This window comes from Polyodon spathula, chromosome 19 (genome assembly GCF_017654505.1).
Source record: "Polyodon spathula isolate WHYD16114869_AA chromosome 19, ASM1765450v1, whole genome shotgun sequence".
Taxonomy (NCBI): domain Eukaryota; kingdom Metazoa; phylum Chordata; class Actinopteri; order Acipenseriformes; family Polyodontidae; genus Polyodon; species Polyodon spathula.
In genome coordinates, this window is record NC_054552.1 from 26,917,427 (window position 1) to 26,936,839 (window position 19,413).

Here is a 19,413-nt window from a genome sequence, read left to right on the forward strand (position 1 = left end):
ACAAGTCAGGGATAAAGTGATAGAGATGCACAGAGCAGGAGAAGGGTAAAATAATATTTCAAAGGCACTGATTATCCCTCTTAGCACAGTGAAGTCCATCATTAAGACGTGGAAGATGCATCACACTACCTAGATCAGGTCGCCATCCCAAACTGAGCAGCCCAGCTAGCAAGAAACTTGTTTGGGGTGTCACTCTGAAGCCAACCTTGAGAGATTTGCAAAGTTCTGTGTCTGAGATGGGAGTCAATGTTCACACATCAGCAATAGGCTGGACCCTACACAAAGCTGGCCTGTATGGACAGTTGGCAAGAAAGAAGCCATTACTCAAAAAGCCTCATCTTAAAACACATAGATGATACTGCAGACATGTGGAAAAAGGTTTTGTGGTCAGACGAGACATCAAACTCTTCAGTCTAAATTCCAAGCGTTACATCTGGAGCAAGCCCAGCACTGCACATCACCCAGGCAACACCATCCCAACTGGCAGCATAATGTTATGGGAATGCTTCTCTTCACCAGGGACTGGGAAGCTTGTCAGGATAGAGGGGAGAATGGATGATGCAAAGTACAGGAGAATCTTTGAGGTAAACCTGTTTGAGTCAATCGAGACTCTGAAACTGGGGAGGAAATTTACATTTCAGCACGACAATGACCTGAAGCACAAAGCCAAAGCCACACTGGAATGGTTGAACAAGAGAATTAATGTTCTTGAGTGGCCCAGTCAAAGTCCTGTCTTAAATCCAATCCAAGATTGCAGTCTATTGACAATCCAACAAACTTATCAGAACTGAAATAATTTTCCCATGAAGAATGGACAAAAATTTCACCATCCTACTGTGCAAAGCTAAGAGAGACTTGTCCAAAAAGACTCAGTAATTGCTGCAAATGGTGCTTCTACCAAGTACTGACTTAAGGGGCTGAATTTCATTTTGTACATTTTCTTTGCAATTTTAACCTCCTCCTTGTATAACATTGTTCAGTTTAACCACTGCAGCTTTGAGTAAAAAAGTCTGTTAGAAAAACTGTGTACACATCTTGTAATTCAAGAAAATGTGACATTATTGGTAGGGTTGAATACTTCTGCAAACCACTGTGTGTGTGTATGTGTGTGTGTGTCTCCTGGCAAAGGCATGGTTTTATAAGCCACATGCTAATACTGCAGCATCTCATATTTTTCCATGATGCAACATTTGGTGCATTTTACTTCAACGAACAATAGACACTGCCAACTTTCTACTGGATGAAAAATTCAATAAACGTGTTTGAAAGTGCTAATTGTATTAGTAATCCAAAGCTATTGCTACAGTTTACAATAACACCAAGCTCCGTCGTAAACAGTTAATGTGAAGGTATTAACGCTGTTCTTTTATTCTCCTAAATGATCACTGTAGAGTTTATGATCAATACAGAATGACGCTGTTGAGTAAGTACGTTGGGTACAGCATCTTCGACGTATCTTCCTCGAGAAACACTCACAACGCTGTGGTGATGTGACGGCTGTTTAGTCCCATGTAATTGGTCGTCGGTGGACTGTGTATCATGTTGGGGCATGTCCTTGGCCACTTTAGGACTTTAAATACAGTTTGCAAATGTAGGCACAGCAATGTGTGTGCTAACTTATCGCTCGTTAATTATTTATTGTATCTCTTTTTGCATGCTAGACCCGACAAATCTTTATGGACATTCTCAATCAGCAAAATAGAAGTCTCAATACACTTTATTCACGTGACGCAGATGTGAAGTGAGTACTGGCATTTATGCATGCTTTTTAAACTTCTGTAAAGCGGTTAAAGCTTTTTAGTTGGTTTTGTTTTAATTTAACACTGTATTAAGAGTTAGGTGTTTGTTTGGTGTAATTTGCACGTTTGTTCTACGTGATTAATGTACTATTTATGTGTGTACGTATTTATTTATGCATTAATTGCTTGTTTTGATAACGGGTTTTAATACTGATATTGTTGAACATTTAACACGTGCTATTCCGGGAATGCACCACAACCATTGCACAGGTAAGTACAACAAAGTCATTGCATCAGTTTAAATGAACCAATTTATATTTGTGATATTTGAAACCCGTTCATTAAGCACGAAGAACTACATAAACTAATATACAGGCACCTTAATATATTGGGCTGGTAGGATCCATTGCTTTAAATAAACACCAAATGCAAAATGCAAGGTTCCGTTTATGAAACGTTAAAGCTGCTTGTTAAGTTAGTGTCACGCAAGTAAATGCTATACTTATATCGTATGTCTGTGTGTGTGTTTACTGTAGTTTACTTCCTGTATGTTTTTACCTCTGTACACTGGCACTCCAAGCAAAAAAATACCCTTTTTACAGTCCCGTTAGTTTACTTCCAAAATTCCAAAATGCATAGCTGCAGGAGATGCCATTTTCTCCACGTGTTGTGTTTTTTTTTTAAAGCCGATATTTTCAACAAGGAATTATGAACTTTAAAAGCACACATTTTTGGATATGGAAATGCCTGTTGAGTTTCCAAATAAAGTTGTCCCCAGTTTGGCTTTGTTGCAGTGACCTCTTGTGTTTAATCTATGTATACCAGTTTAAATTGAAAGAAACACTTTACCCTTGTTTACCTTTATGTTGCCAGTTTAGTGTTTTTATTGTTATTTTATTGTTACCTTGCAGTCAAAAGTAAATGGTGGAAAAGCCACTAGACTGCAGAATTCTAACAAGAGTAGACAGAATTCCCTGTCTCACTGAGCTACATTCAGATGCACGAGTAAACTATTTGTATTATTAGTGGCTGTGCAGCAATTGTGTGCGCGTCTTGCATTACAATGCTTATTTTATGTTATTAAAATCGGTGGTGTTTTTATAAATAGTAGAGTGGTTTAACTAACATGCTGGCATCCCGTTTACAATGTACCTACCTAAAGCCTGTTATGTTAAAGGGAACATGCTGGCACAGAACTGCTGTGCTTTTGTACAGTTCTTTGAAATGAAAGCATGTTTCAATAAGGCCTTTTTGGCTCACTGCTGGTTTGAAAAATAACCCTATCCTAGAACATAATAATTTGATGGTTGTTGTTTCTGTTTTATTTGTTTGTGGCATTGTGCTTTAGAATGGGCTGGGAAGCATTGACCTAACATTGGTTCTATAGGAAAAATACATGGCTTTTATTTGTAAAATTACTTCCGTAGATAATGCAGAAGATTTATTTGTATTTATTTGTTGTCTTCTAACAAAATATGATTAATATATGGTAACATGGTTAATATTAAAACAAACACACAAAATCATGGGGTTTGGGGTTATATATGCTTTATTGAGGTTTGTTTTCATTTGTATTCTGCATTTAAGTGTCCTGGGGAGACTCCTCTGGATTCTTGATTCCGATTTAGAGTTTCATTTTAAAAAAAAAAAAAAAAAAAAAAAAAAAGAAAGTTGGTAACTCCCAGCTATGCAATCGAGTAAAACAAGGTACAAACAATGAAACACATGACACAGCTACCCTTAATCAACACATACATACCTGTTCTACTGCACCTGGCTAATTGTGAAGATATTCTACCTTCACCAGCAGGTGGCAGCAATGTACTACTTTTGATTGTTTTCTTTAAGACACAGCTATGCCTTTCACAGAATTGAATTGAGGGCCTGGATTTAGATTACCATTGCCCTGTTCCATAGTACCAAGCTTGTGTTCCATTTATTCGTTTCAAAAGTCTGTTTTGCAGCAATGTTTGGAAGACTTTGGTATTGATTTTATTTCATATATATTCAGGTAATGTGATAGACTGCTTAGTAAATGTATTTGCTTGAGGTAAAGCCTGGTACACTGTTCTTATCAGTTAAGTATTTGTTTCCCAGGTATCAGTGTAAAGCCACTATAGGGCAAAAAAGCTTCCAGAATACATGTGAGTGAAACACTGCAATAAGGGGGCGGGCTGGTCAGGGCAGAACTGGGAAGGAGGCATAACCTAGTGAGCATTTTCTAGTGGAAGCTGGAATTGAAACGGGAGGAAAAACTGTAGTGACAGAAAAAAATAAACTTGTGGATTTCCTAGCTAAATGTGTAATGCGTGCATAGTGATCTCCATTGTGAACATACTAATGTATGTTTTTACACACACACGCACGCAGAAGGTGCAAAGCACATGTATTTCTCTGACATGAGCCTTGCCAGATGTGCAAATAAATTGTGGTTTATTTATTTACTTGAAGTAGTTACTGGATCTATACTTGACTGAATTACGTGTGCAAAACAAGTACTACAGTTGATTTTACCAAAAAAAAAAAAAAAAAAAAAAAAAAATTCATTTATTTTTTAAATGGTATTGAAGGAAAGCAGTTTTTAAACTGAGACTAAATCAATATTTTCCTACAGCAATTATTCTGGCTCTGTTATAACCTGAAGCAGACTAAGAGCTTGTTCTTTGTTTAGAGTTCAAGAAAGGGGCCCCGTAATGGAAAGCCAGGATCGGATTAGCCTGCAACAGCTCCTTGAGCTTTTCTCTCTGAGACCTGCCTGAGAATCGCAAGGTAACAATACAAGCCCAGCTGTGCCAGATAACTAGGTGAGAAGTTAACCATGGGAAAACAATTAACAAATTGTATCTGTGGTTTTCTAATAAATGGTTTTAAGTGAGAAGTTTTAATTTTCATGCAAAGCAGAGCCTAAAGAGGAGGCAGAGTGTTTTACGGGAATATTCTATTTCCTGCACCATTGCGTTAAGAATTGATTATATGAAATGAGAAATTTTCGCTTAAATATAATGATTAAAACAAGCTTTGTCCCTTTTTAAAGGTACTTTCTTTTAGCTAAATCCTTTTGGAGTCTGAATTAGTTTTGTTTAATGAAAAATCCAAAGTGAGACAGCCATCTGTGCTCATTTTATTACATTAAGACCAGGCTTTCTTCTGTAAAAGTCAGTCACACCTGCCCCCCTTAATGTGACTCCTGTGGCTATTGCAGTGAGTGGGTCGTAATGGTTTATCCCAACTACCTTTTTGCTCTTTTGGTTGATGTTGTTTCACTGTAGGGGGCAACTAGATTATGAAAATAGTGATTCCCAACTATCTACACATTAGCATTTGTTTGAGCATTTTGCTTGTATTGATTTATTGACCCACTGCAGGTGTGCTTTGAAAACCCTATACTCCCACATAAGAGTAGAATTGGGTCCACTTTAATAGAAAATATTCTATTTGAGAAGAACTTGAATCCTCACCTGTTATGAATATGTTAGAAAACAAGTCATTGTTTCCTGGTGGGAGATTACACTTCTTTAATGCTCCAGTAGTTTTTTCCCTTACTCGTTGACTCCTGCTAGTAGTCTGAGGGTTTAGGCTGTTCTGCAAACCCCCCTCTGAATGCTGTCTGCCCAACCATTCATTAATTGGCAGCAGGCTGTTTGGTTAAGAGTAATGAACAGGAGTTGGTCTAGTTTTTTCACACTCCCTCTAAGAAAGCTACTTGTTAAGGAGTGACAGCTTAAGGCCATGTGAAGTGCGAGTGCAGAATAATAGAGCATCGACAGTCCTCCAGCACAACAAGGTATCTGCGAGTGCAGTTCAATGAACAAAGAGAGGGATGCAGTGAATTTAACATGGAACAGGTAATCAGAATGATATATAAGTGCTCTGTGCGCATTCTTGTAATAGGTATTTTGAATTGCCAGCACCGTCATTTTTGTGTTTCAGTTTTATGCCGCAAATGATGAGGAATGATCAAGTCATTGTTCGCACATTGCCAAGTGAAGAATAAAACTGATTCAACACAAGATTCCAGATTCCAGGCACTAAACTATTCCTGTCATATGGTTTTAATTGGGTCCTCTTAAAACATATTCTTGTTTTATGCATGTCACAAAGATGACTGCAGTGGGTGATGCCAGACCAGAATACAGGAACCAGGAAATAAACAACAGAGTGGTGGAGTTTGGTGAAGCTGAGCAAATGGTACCACTCAGCATTTAATAATTAAACAAGCAGAAAATAACAGGTTGTAAAGACAAACAAAACACAGGACACGGTACTTTCGCCAAAATAAAGAGACAAAAAAAAAATGGACTACACAGATAAAACACGGAGAGCTTGTATTTTAACTATTCTTACTATTCTAACCTCTGTCCCGTTCTCCACTCACCAAGCACACAACCCCGAGTGAGTGAAAACGTGCTGCTTTTATGCAGCTGTACTGAGACTCGATTGCTAATCAGTCATTCAATTGGAGTCATGGTACAACTGCACAGGAATTAATAAAGTGCAATTCCCCGTGCCTAAATACAAATATACATTTTAAACACTCGTGTTACACAGACCTGTTTTATATCCCGTATACCAATGACTATACACCAACATTAACACACAACACAAAATACACACAGGGGCGGGCACTTTATCACAATGCATTATTCATAAAGGACTGTTTATTCTTAAGTGGTATTCCTCTTCATTGTGCAGTATGATGGATTTAGTATCTTTTTTAAAATTATACTGTAAACAGGTAACCAGGTATCACAGTACTGTGTCAGTAGCAGAAATATAATTAAGTGAAGTAAGACCTTAGATCCGGTGTCATTCTGACGACAAAACCAAAAACGAAACTGTAGTACAGGATAAGATTTTTGTGCAATGTGATGGAAATATTCCTTTTTTTTTTTAATAAAAAAAATAAAAACAAAAAACTTGTGGTTTGTAAAAAGATTAGTAACCAGAGCTTGCAGGGAAACATCAATGTCCGATTCTGTTGTTTATCGTGTTTGGAAAGAGGCAACAGCTGTGCTCTGTTTTTAGTAATATAAATAAGGTTAAACATAGCACAAAAGAGAAAGCATGCCTTCAGTTATTTGTTGGAAATGCCTTGTCATAGGAGTTGTGATGTAACCTAATTGTCTCAAAAACAGCAGACCTATTGAACAGCCCATGCTGTTGTTTTTACCCTAAGGGTGATTTATTGTCTATCTGATTTATTATCATCACTATACACAACAGAATGTTTTATGCGTGTTAAGATCACTTTTCTGTCATTAAAACAGACTCCAAAAATATTTATTGGACAACAAATTAGAAAGCAGTTCGATAACCAAGAAATAATTGTGAAGTTGGACCAGAAATTGCAAACACCTGCTGTAATAGTATGGATACTGTGACGGGCCTTCTCTGGGGATACATGTCCATTCTTCAATATTACCGTCTCTTCAGGGAAGTTGACATGGCATCATGCAACAAATATGTTACCAAGAATGCACCATAAAAATCAGTATTTTTTTTGTTCTTTATAAAGCAAGACGACTTCATCTGATAAGTAGTTGGATCTTATATCTATATTCCATCCCCTCCCCCAACCCCCATATCGATGAGAATCATCCTAGTTGAAGAATCTGAGGACCCAGGGCCTTCGAAGTTGGGAAGTGAGCTTCACTTACCTGTAGAGGGAGAACAGTTGTAGAGGTGGCGTGGTATAGCGGAGGAGGGGGTGGAAAGAGGAATGAAAAGCAAGAAGGGGAAATGGGCTTTGGCTCCCGTCCCCTAAACTACACGCCAAGGTTACAGCAACCTGGGCTACATATTACAGGTGTGATCTTAGGAACCTGGTCACATCCTTGTTTTCTGTGGGTAATGTTGTTGCCCAGTATTTTTCAGCAGAACACAGGGGCTGGCTTTCCCTGTCACTTCATTGTAGCATGATGGCCAGGCCTTGTAATTATGCTGTGTTTAAGTTATCTGCTATATTGCCTTAGCATTGGGTACAATAATACCTGCTGTGTAATTGAAACATCATTTGTTTGTAAGTTGATCCATTGTTAAAATAACTCAGTCTGTATGATGGAAAGCAATGCAGATATGCCAAAAAGATAATGCTCTGAACAGGCATTGCTCAATGGAGCCAGTTGTTTCTCCATTTTAGAAAGCTGGGGATGAGCCTTGATTTTAATTGCATGATGCAAAAGCTATTAGAGGCAATTTTCTTAATTAATGCTGTAGATTAGCGTCCCTCCTTGCAGAATATGGCTGTGTATTGTTGAATATTGAATATACTGTAGTTGCCTGAGTTTTGGTAATGTTTTTTTCTAATGTATATCTCATTTTCATGAGGAATATATAATGTATATTTGACCTGCCTTTAGTGTCTACCTATATTTGCAGAGCTGGCAAAAATAAGATAAATATTAATGCATCTCACTTAATACTTTGGTTTTAAAATGGTACTAAAAAGTATATTTCAAAGAGATGAGAATAAATAATGGATCTTCAGCTATATTAATAATCTCTAAAGCAGAAAGCATTGTTAAGCAGAGGAGAAAATCCCTTTCTTACCTAATTTAAAAACCTGTGGCAAGTTGCAGCAAGTCAGACTTTATGAAGTGGGGTTTTAGCTTCAGGTTTTTGGCTAATATAGCTTACTAATAGCTAGTGTTATCCTTAACATCATTAGGCAAATGTACTGTAATAGGAGCCTTTTGTGTTTAAGCTTCTCCTTCAAAGATTTTTAGTAAAGTCCATTATGAACCTACATTGCAGTCAGAACATACATCTATGTGATTTCATACAAGTGATCAGACATTACTTGCAAGTACAGCCTCCCTTTCCGTACTAAACAAGATTTTATTGAGTTTGACATGCCTTTGTTTTTTGTGAAGAAAAATTTCGGGTAAAGCCTTGTATGAGCTGGACCTTCTAGGACATATTCACTGAATATGATAATACGTGAACGTGTATTAGAAATGTAACTGGATTCATTAATGAAATGTCTTGAGAAACAGGGCAAACTGCTGTGTCTTGAGGGGACCTCTGGCTTCCAAGACCGGTGCCTGAACAGGATTAGGCTGAGCGGACAGATGAATAATGTACAGATAATTCACACGCACAACAACCATCGTTTAGATTTAAGGAAGACATAAACTAGCGATGTCCCAGTGGAAAAGGGCATTAAAGCATCAAAGGACTGGGAGTTTTTTTTTTTTAAGGCAAGATACACATTATCTCACGAAAGTGGCTATTTAGCAGAGTAAAAAAGACTAAATTTCCAAGCAAAACTGAAAATTTTGCGCTCCACATTGAATGCTCTAAGAAGGTGCTGTCCCTCTGCTAAGCAAAGCTGCAACTCCGGGATTCTGCCTGAAAATGGAACCAAGAGAAAGCAAGCTGCAAGCGGGTCAATGACCACAAACAATGAGAGTGAGGCCCGGCTGGAGGACTGCCGTAAGACTTAGAGACTTATCAGACAAACCAGGCTAGGTGTGCTGTACACCTAAAACAACAGTATCCAAAAGAAACTGTGCCCTGCTACCTGCGTAGCTAAAAGATTCAACAAAGAGGACAGAACAGACAGGTGCTGTTGCGGGTCCTATACCGAGGACTGAAGACTTTGTTGCAGGTGTGTGTTGATTCTATCGAGAATTGAAAGCTTTGCTGCCGAGTTTGATCCAATGTGGGATTGAAGACGTCGTTGCTGGGAGGAGCGTTTTGTACTGGACACTTCAACAGATTGAGTTTCCAAACCAGCGGACCAAAAGTCTAAGCTTCAAGGAACCGTTGAGTAATTCCAGTTGCATTTTCCTTTCTTGGAACTAAATAAATTTAATTGTAACACATTCACATAGAATTGCACTGTTAATTATGTAGTTTGCACACTTTGTGTGAAATAACTTTTAATGAGACTTGAAATAACTATAAGTAATTTACCTCGTTGTATGAAGAACTTCTTTAAAAGTAAACTTGCCATATACTTAATCTAGGTACCATTTTAATAATCTTAATGTGATATATTCTAAGATTGTCTGCTTTGTTTCAGTTTGAGGCTGTGATTGTGTGTGAGCAAGCTACTATGTCACAGTTTGCACAGAGCTGAGGTTTGTGTGAGGAGACAGACGGTGTCATGTTTCAATTGCCTGCTAGCCAGGATGAGTGCAGTGAGATTTTTGAATGGTGTTTTGTGCTTGGACTAAGATACTGACTTTTCTGATTTCTGTTTATTATTTGTGTGCTTAATAAAATACTACTACTGATTGAACATTCTTTGTGTCTGCGCTTGAATGCCTGTTCATAGTAAATCTTTGATCTTTGTAACACATCAATCAAATATTGTTAGTAAGAGAACTAATCAACCCAGATCAACTCTAAATTATCAGTTATTGAACTGTTCCTACAACCATTACCTTGTATATCAGACTCACTCATATTTCCAGAACTGAAGCAATAAAATCTTTAAGAGGTATGTCATTTGGAAATACCGTCTTATAAATATGTTTGTGGTGGAGCGTGTACAAAGGCAGTTTAGTGTTGATAGTTTTTACTTGGTCATCAAGGTCATTAGGTATTGTAGGTTGATAAAAACAGTCACCTGCATATTCAAGAACCCATGCGATGGGCAAGGCAGGATGTCTTTTCTTATAGCCCCTGGGTGAACACAAGAGCATTTTCATTTTAATAAAGCAATTTTAAATTTTAGGATTTAGCAATAATGTTTATACTGTGCTGTGCTTAATACATAAGAAAATTGATATGCTGCAAAAGAATAAGCTGCACGCTTTTAATATCTGTCTTGAATGTATTGTTTGATATTGCATTTCCATCTTGCACTGTTATAGTGATACATTCTGGGAGTCAAAGACACATCAGTTTTGTCCCTATAGGCTTTTAAGAAAAGGTTGTACAGTTCCATAAAAGAAAAATTACAATGCTGCTGTTTACTGGGCATTTTGAAATGGTTAAATATACTGGTTTGCTGTCTGTCTAAAATGGATGTTGGATACAAACCAGTTTTAATAATGGGCGGTGCAAAATCTCAAACGTATTATGCAAATGAGATCCATAACTCTTATGAAGAATGTGCAGGAAACAAAATTTTAAATAGTCTTGTGAGGATAACAATTTGTAACAAATAGATGCTTTGAGTTTAAGTAAGTGTGCTATTCTCACTGGTTGGAATTTTAGGTTGTTTTATTTAAACTTTGCATCCATTAAATTTAATTCTAATTGTTTTCTTCAATTTGGATGATAGTGGTTACCAATTAAGTCTTTTCTATCCCTTCATAGTCCTGATGTGTGTGTGTGTGTGTGTGTGTGTGTGTTTTTTCTTTTTTAATATATAAGAAATATTTATCAGGTGCCTTTTGTCTTTATTGACATCTTAAGTGATTGACCTTTTACAGAGGTCAGATCAGGTAGGTCAGACTAGACCTCTGTGACCCTATGTAATGATTTTGATGAAGGGATGGGTTCTGCTTAATGGGAAGCTTCTACAGTTAGAAATAAGAAGACAGTAAGGGTCTGCAAGTCTTTGTGGTTAGTTTTAGATGGATGCGCACTGACAATGGAATCCCAATGGGGGAGGGTTATCCCCAGCAAATGCATTACTGTTTTCATTATAAATCTTTGTCCCTCCTCAACTAATCAATACATCCTACTTCAAAGGTTACTGTATTCTTTTTGCAAGTGCCCGTATGCAATTATCCACCTCCACTATGAGATAGAGATCATAGCACCTCTTTTTACCAGATATACCCACAAATCTGTGGCATGCCTGTATGGCAGTTTAACATTGAATCCCCATATTTACCACCTATTTAAGCATCACTGTAAGGGAGTTCTTAAGAGTTGGTAAATCCATGCAACCCCCAGGTCACTTGTCCACTAAACCCCATGATATGCCGTCCTCTGATTTTATTTGTGTGTGTTATGTATGATTCCGTATAGTTTCTGGCAGCAAAGCCTGGGCAACTCTGATAGGCTTCTCCGGTGCAGTTCATCACAATCTGCTTTGGTCTTCTCAGCAAAATAAGCAGGGCAAATAATGATCTGATGAGAAAACAGAGGATCATACGACACATGCATTCTAGGCTGTTAAACATGTAAGAAATTTAATACTAGGAACATGTACAGTAGATTATACTTTGTATAATCTACTGTACAATTATACAAAGTATAATCTACTGTACATGTGGGGGGGGGGGCATGTTTATTCTGTGCTTTTGCATGAGTAACTTTCAGCTATAACCTTAGATTACAGATTCTTCATTACAAAAACATAAGTCGACATACTGGAGTGTCATCTCAGTTTGAGGCATGATTCTTAGAATGGGTAAACAATGCAGAGTGTCTGGTTTCCCTCGCTACTATAAACAAAGAAGATCGTGTCTCCATCTGATCGCGTGCAATATAGAAAAAAAAACATTGCCATCCACCCTGAGGCCCCAAAGCTTTCTGCTTGTGTTCTGGTATTTGCAGCTGTGGAATATAAGAAGGGCTGTGCACAAAGAGAATGGACTCCTACTACCAACTAAGATTTCTTTACACCTCAACAAAATCCAGTGACTCATGAAAACCATAGCAAATCAATTGAAAAGAGATTGTGGGTGGAAAGTTTGTAGATGGCAGAAATGTCTACTGAAAACTGTTCTCTTTCACTGAGGCTTTTAAAATCACTAGCTAGCAAGTCATACTGCAGCTGGCTCTGGAAAGCAAACCATGCAGTTGGGCATCAATAGGACTGATCTTATGAAAACCTGCCAATAGTTTACAAGAGTGGTAAGGGGTTAAATGTAATGTTATGAATTGGAAGAGGGTCTAGAAATATGTGTACCAGATTGATTTCACCCCCAATAATCTCCTCATCTTCACAAGGAGATTCTTGCTTGAATTCTTAGCTCTGTATGGCTGGAGAAGCCATGGGCTTTCCCTGAACTGTCATTGCTGCTTATCTGTGATTTATATTTGTCTATATTCTCCTTTGGCTGGCATGGATTCACCATTACCCACACCAAGGAACGCGTCCCCTCCTGTGTATCCACATTGCTGGGCTAAAGTCAAACTTCTTCCTGCTATGATCAAAGACTGGTATTGAAATTCATGACCGTCTAATACATAAGATCGACACGCTATAACATGATTGCATTGAGCTCTTAGCTGGCCAGTGTCTTTTGTTTTTCTGTTCAGTTTTCGCAAAAGGAATCTGTTTCTACGATGACAAATAACAGTATTGCCCAACAGTGACTGTCAATGGATTATCAGTGCCAGCTATTCAGAAATGTCATTTACCACATCCTGTATGACAGATGTGGTGTTTTATTCATAGAGAGCAAATGATTTGAAGCGTTCTGTATATCTGATGGTTTGATGGCAAGATGTTCTGCTTCTCTTACAGGGAAAAATTATTTTTAGAATTGTACAGATGCACATAGAATGTTGATTAGGAAACAAATGTTTCCCATTGGGATTCCAGTTGTTGCATTTAAGTAGTGTTTTTTTTTAACATGTAATCTTATTTTACTAAGAAGAAATAAGGTTTCCTGGAGGACAGCAGCTGCAGTATAATTAAATAAAAAAACAGAGTAAAACAAAATAAATGTGTATGCGATGGGTCAGACTGTCAAAGCTATATACTATGAAACTGTACAGTATAAAGTAGTAACTGCTCAAACCAGAACAGTTAGCAGTTCATACTGTACTGCCATACCATTTTGGTCAGTTAAAGTAAGAGTCATTGTGCTGATTATATGAAATTAGCCAGGGACAGGGTTATAATGCAATATAAAACAATATGGGTGTGTATGTAGCGCCTCTAGCAGAGACCACAATGTGAAAGTGCAGCAAAAAACTGTAAAAGCGGACTGCTAGGGTAATGACTCTGCCACAAGAACATCATTAAAACTCCAAAGAAAATGTTGTTTGCCTCACTGTTTTTCTATGCTTTACTGATGAATCGAAATGTGAAAGAAGAAATACATATTCATAAGCTGTTTAGTAATACATTATTTGATTAAAAAGTCCTATGCAAACATTGTTGTCGTTTTGTTCGTTGTAAACTCACAAAATGCAAATACAGTATTATCTGGATTAGGCCTTCATGTTCTTTATCTAAATGCCTGTTTATTTTGAGTCCAAATGCAAATACGAAGGCTTCAATGGAACTACTCCCATAACCACTATAGGCCTTGGGTGATATGGACCAGATTGTATTTTGGAATGAGCAGGAGACGATCTCATCTGTGAATTTAGTGACCTGGCTATACGGTGCACAAAATATTAAACTAACCGCAAGTAGAAAATATCTAATTCTCCTTCTTGTACGCAGACGTTTAATGAACTGTTTCAGTTAATCTTGTTTGCCTGCGTGCAGGGTTTTAATATGTGTGACGACTACAGAATTATCACAAACTTCATGACAAGTGCTGATAATGGCAGGTTTCCATACATTGTGTTACTCTGCATACAATCAAGTAGTATTATATTGTATTATGACAGTAAATTCATTACTTTTCTACAGACAATATAATGCAGCAGATACATAATGCTGCTAATTGTTCTGCGAATTTGAGCACTGGCAGACAATGGCTATGAATCCAGAGGCTCCCCCATGGCTTCCCCAATGAATGAGCTCTGTTCAGTCCCTGTTTTAATCAGCTCTATCTCAGCCTGCCCTCTACCCCCTACATTGTAGACTGCCCCTTCTGTTATGGCAAAGTTCAGTGGCTGGTTTTAAACATGTCATCATGTTATTGCAAAAGTAAAGCTTGCCATGCATAGTTATGCAAATGTCTGCAGTCAATCTTGATGTGTACTGTAAAGAGATTTATAAAGTAGGGGGCCATCATTTTGCTAAGCAAAAAAAAAAAAAAAAAACAGAAAAGGTTAAGAGGGGTTAGGGTTTGAGACCTTTTCTGTTTCCAGGAATACTTTTATAGTATATTTTAACCTTTACCTGTTAATTTCTCAATGTTAATACAGACAAGATAAGGTTTGTGTAATGTCTAGTTACAATTGTTTAAGAATACTTGTTTGCCCTGTACAATTTGAAGGTTCATTTTTGCACAAAGGTATTCCGTTGAGTGAATAAATGCAGAGAATGAAATAATCTTCTCTTGGAACAGAGAAAAGAAAACATTCTTTCTAAAGGAAGTCTTTTGTGGAAATAAGTCCTATGTATCTTACATTTTAGCTTTTACTGTAATGTGCATATGCCCATATATTTCATGAAACTGATATTTGCAGGTTTTTTTTTTTTTTTTTTTTTACAGCCATGGCAGGGAATGTATATTACAAAAATCAAACATTTTGCACTATAGCTTCTAAAATACTTGATTAAACTTTTACAACATTGCAGCATTGGGGATGTACTGTACATGTGTTGACCAGACACTTAAAATATAGGTTTTAAACTGCATTAAATTGTAGATTTGCACTGTGTAGGTAACAAAGTTAATATGCCAGTAAACAACAACTGCTAAATATGATGTTCTCTCAACAAAACCAGTACAGCTTTTATCAGACTGACACCTGGGATATTCACTGATGAAATAGTTACTATATTAACCAGGCTTGTGTTGTGGTTTAGACAGCAGCTGCTTCAGTGCGATGGGTGTTCTAATTTGTCTCATCTGCCTGCGAATGGCTAGACAATTCTAGAGGGGTAATAAAAGAAAGCAGTCAGTCAAGCTTAGAGGTTGGGAAAAGATAATTGCCAGGAACTGACTAATAGAACCTTTCATTAGACATTGGGAGGGGCTTCGGGTGGGGAACCCAACCCTCTATAATGTATTGCTCACACACAAAACAACAAGAAGTGGCGTTTTCACATAAACATACCTCTTGTTTTTGTTTCTCTGGAGTTTCCCTTTGGAGAAGAAGTGAGTGCACAGGAAAGCGTGGGACTCCTATTAAGCAATGAATCAACCCTTGTGTGTGTGTTCTTTCTTCTTAGCTCACGCACTGGTGACCGTAGCACCTTTATGAGAAATGATGTGTAAGCAATCTTGGAGCATAAAAGAGATTTAAGAGCGATCAATGTGAAAAAAGCATTTTGATTACTTATCTGATGATGCAATCATTTCTCTAGCGGTATTACAACTAGAGGTGACTTATTGGATACAAGAATTATAGTTTTGTTAAACTAGTTCCACAGAATTTAAGAATAAAGTAATGGTTTAGATATACATGGTCAGTCCACATTCAGTGTGTCAATAGAATGGGTACACATTTACATTACAAAAGTTATGAGATTTCAATGGGATTTATTATTTTTTTAATCTGCATTTGATGGCATTAATTATATATATATATATATATATATATAATATCACTGTATTTCTATGCTTTACCCCATGTTTTGATGCCATTTTTATAAGCTTGATCATAAAAACGTTTTAGTATTAATTTCCTACTAGGCAATGTGACATCAAGGATGCATCTATCCCTAATGAATTGACATGAAAGGTTCACATATTGGATTGGTTCTTTATCTTCCAATTTGAAGCCGTCTACTCTTCCTGAAACTTTATAATTGTGTTAGCGTGTTTCTCTGGTTTGACATTGATGCAGCAGCAAATATACAATTGTGTGTGGTTAAACGGAAATCAAAGTCATGCATGCAGCTTGCTTATCCATGCGAACAGACCATCTCTTCAGCTTGAAGTGTGCTAATCCCTTGGAAATTATGTTTTCAAATAACAGCTCAATTGCATAGGGTTTTGTTTGAAATAGTTTTTGCAGTGTCTTCTGTGCACAGCAAAAGAACTGTATATAGAGCCCCATCATGAAGTTAATGATACCCAAGGTCACGTGCTGGCATTTGGGCTCTGTAAAACTTATAACACTGTCATTGTTTTGCATCCAAGTAGAACTGAAACAAGTTCATTATGACAGGGTGTACAATAAATATCATTATTTAGTATGTCATGCTTCTCTAATGTAGTTATCCCGGTAATCCCCGTATTTGTTTCAGAAAGGACTTTTACAGGTTGTTTTGTATTGCAGTAACAGTATTGCTATTATTTAACCTCTAGAAAGTTTCCATGGAAGTACTAGCTGAATCAAATGAGATCCAGGCCTCCTAGCTACCTGTGCCCATAGTGTAGATGGCTTCAGTTGTAGATTTAAATTGTAGATTGTATTTATAAATATATTTGAAATTACTGTACTTGCTGGATGGTCAGGTAAGCCTTATAGTGGGGTCCACTAAAGTTGAAAAAATGCCTGCAACATATGCATGGACTGGGCAGGTATGGGTGCCACTAAGGAATGGGGATGCATGTGTAGAGGCATCACTGTTGTCACTTTACGATCCGGCCGCTTATGTTTTAGAGATCCTAGAGATTGAGAATTGCTTGCAGGGGAAGGGGCTTCTCTCAGCACTCTTGCTTCCTAAGTGCCGATCTGTCCCTTCGACAGAGGAATGCTCAGCATTTGGTATGTGGAGGCAGCATGGTGAAAGCTTCAGAAAAGTCCATTTGAATGAGGTGTGATTTTGCAACCAAATTGCCAAAGTAAATGAAGAGCCATTTGCAGTGAATCTGTAAATGCTGAAGGGAAGATGACAAACGTCCACTGTTCTTCACTGCAAAAACAGGCCTGAGGGATCTTTCAGAGACAAAAATGCCACGTTCATCTATTAAAAGGGGACCAGACATAGATAAAGACTAGTTAGATATAGCTGACAAAGATAAAGACAGACTTGACTAACGTCTGGAGGGAGAGTCCTCCCTGTTGCTGATATTATTGGGGATCTGTAAGCTCACATTTGAATGATTTTTATTTATTTTTAAAGGATTTGATTTATACATCTTCTGAGCTGGATTTTTGGAATTATAAAAAAATAAAATTCATAGTAAAATGTTTTTGTTTACTTCTTGGATCTGTATACAATCCAAATGAACTATTTATTAATTTATTTTTAACCTTGTTTTCTTGTAATGGCCGCTGTTGACATCTGTACAGTTACAATAATATATTTTTGACAAGTTAACATTTCTTGCTGTTCAGTGAATATAAAAAAAAATAAAATAAATTGCAAGCAGCGATATGAAATTTAGAAGCTTCGTGTCTAACATTAATAGCTGATATCATTTATAAGCGTGCTTGAATTAGAATTACATATAATTCAATGTATAATTGCATAAACAGGGAACTAAAAGGAGTTAAAAAGGAGTTCGGATTAAGACCAATGTGATTAATTTGGAGTAGCTCCAGTCCTTACCCAACATTTGCTGTTGAACGTATTGGAGTAATATTGCCAGTCCCAAAGATTGCCATTAGACTTCCAAGGCTGTCCAAGACATCACTGTGCAAAAAAGTTAAACTTTAATCCCAATGAAAGAGAAAGTTCTGTCCATGATGGGCACTCACTCATGGGTTTTGTTCTGTTATTCATTAACCTTTTTAAAGGAAGCAAGCAAGTCAGATGGTCTTATGAGGAGATGAAATGACAGCTTGATTTAAATCATTCAAAGTTATAACAAAGTCTAATGAGGGGGCTTTTGAAAGTCTTTTCCAGGTTTAACGAGTCCCCTTTTGTCAGGGAAAGAATTGAATAAGGTGTAAGAGGGTATGGGAGAGGTAAATGCAAAGAATTCACTTTCAGCTTTCTGTGAGGTTTTTTTTTTTTTTTTAACAGACCTATTGCTTCATAAGTATATAAGAGAAAAACTTGTCTGAAGTTTGATGGGCAGTGATTGTAAAAAATAAAAAATACTGCTTGTAGGGTTTTGATTCGTTGACACATGAAACTGCAGTTCACTGCCTACTGTTTAAAGCACTCTCTTGAAAGTCAAGATGAAATGTTCTGGCATGGATGGCTTTTTTTGTTTGTGTGTCTCGCAAAAAGCAGACTTACTGTACAGCTGTCGCGGAGAAAGCCATTAAGTGCTGAGGCTGTCTCCGCCAATGCCAGGACTCATTCTGGAGTGATTTTATAAAAAAAAATATATAGTAATATGGTTTTATTTTACTTGATATTTACACTTGTGTTAACCTTATAAAACCCTACTTTCATTTGCGCAGTGGTAAAATTGAAGGGTTTAACAAAACACAACTTGCTTGGGTTCTGCAATTCTCAAATGAATAGTTTTAAAAAAATGTGAGTTCATATAAATGGTTCATGAATTGGGCCTTTGAGTCTCAAGAAAAATACGTTATGATGTTTTATTTATTACAGGAGCTAGGTCAACGGACAACACAGTCTCTAACAAATAGTGTTCCTTCTTTAATGCCTACAAATATAGTGTAGGTGACAAAGCACTTGCTCTGTGCTGTAATATTTAGGGAAATTTAGGAGCTGAAATTAGTTGTCTGCACGTGCATGTTAAATCAGGCATGAAGCAAGACACCAGGATTTATTTGACTCTAACAGAAAGAAACCATGGATTAATTGGCACATTGCTCTACAAACCAGTACCGTAAATGAACTCTACAGTCCAAGTAACGCTCTGGTCCAATTGATTGTTAGAATCTAAGAACAGGGCATTTTTTCCGTCAAAAGTTTTGATTAGGCTGTAGGGTCTAACAAAGCTGTCTGGGTTGTTTCTTCAGGACACAGTTGAAGTATGAGTTCAGAGAAACCCAGCATTGGTGTCAAGGGTAAACCAAGAGTGAAAATCAACAGCTTTATCCTGTGATGGTGACAAGACATCACTTTGATACACTATTTCACTGGTACAGTTGGGAAGAA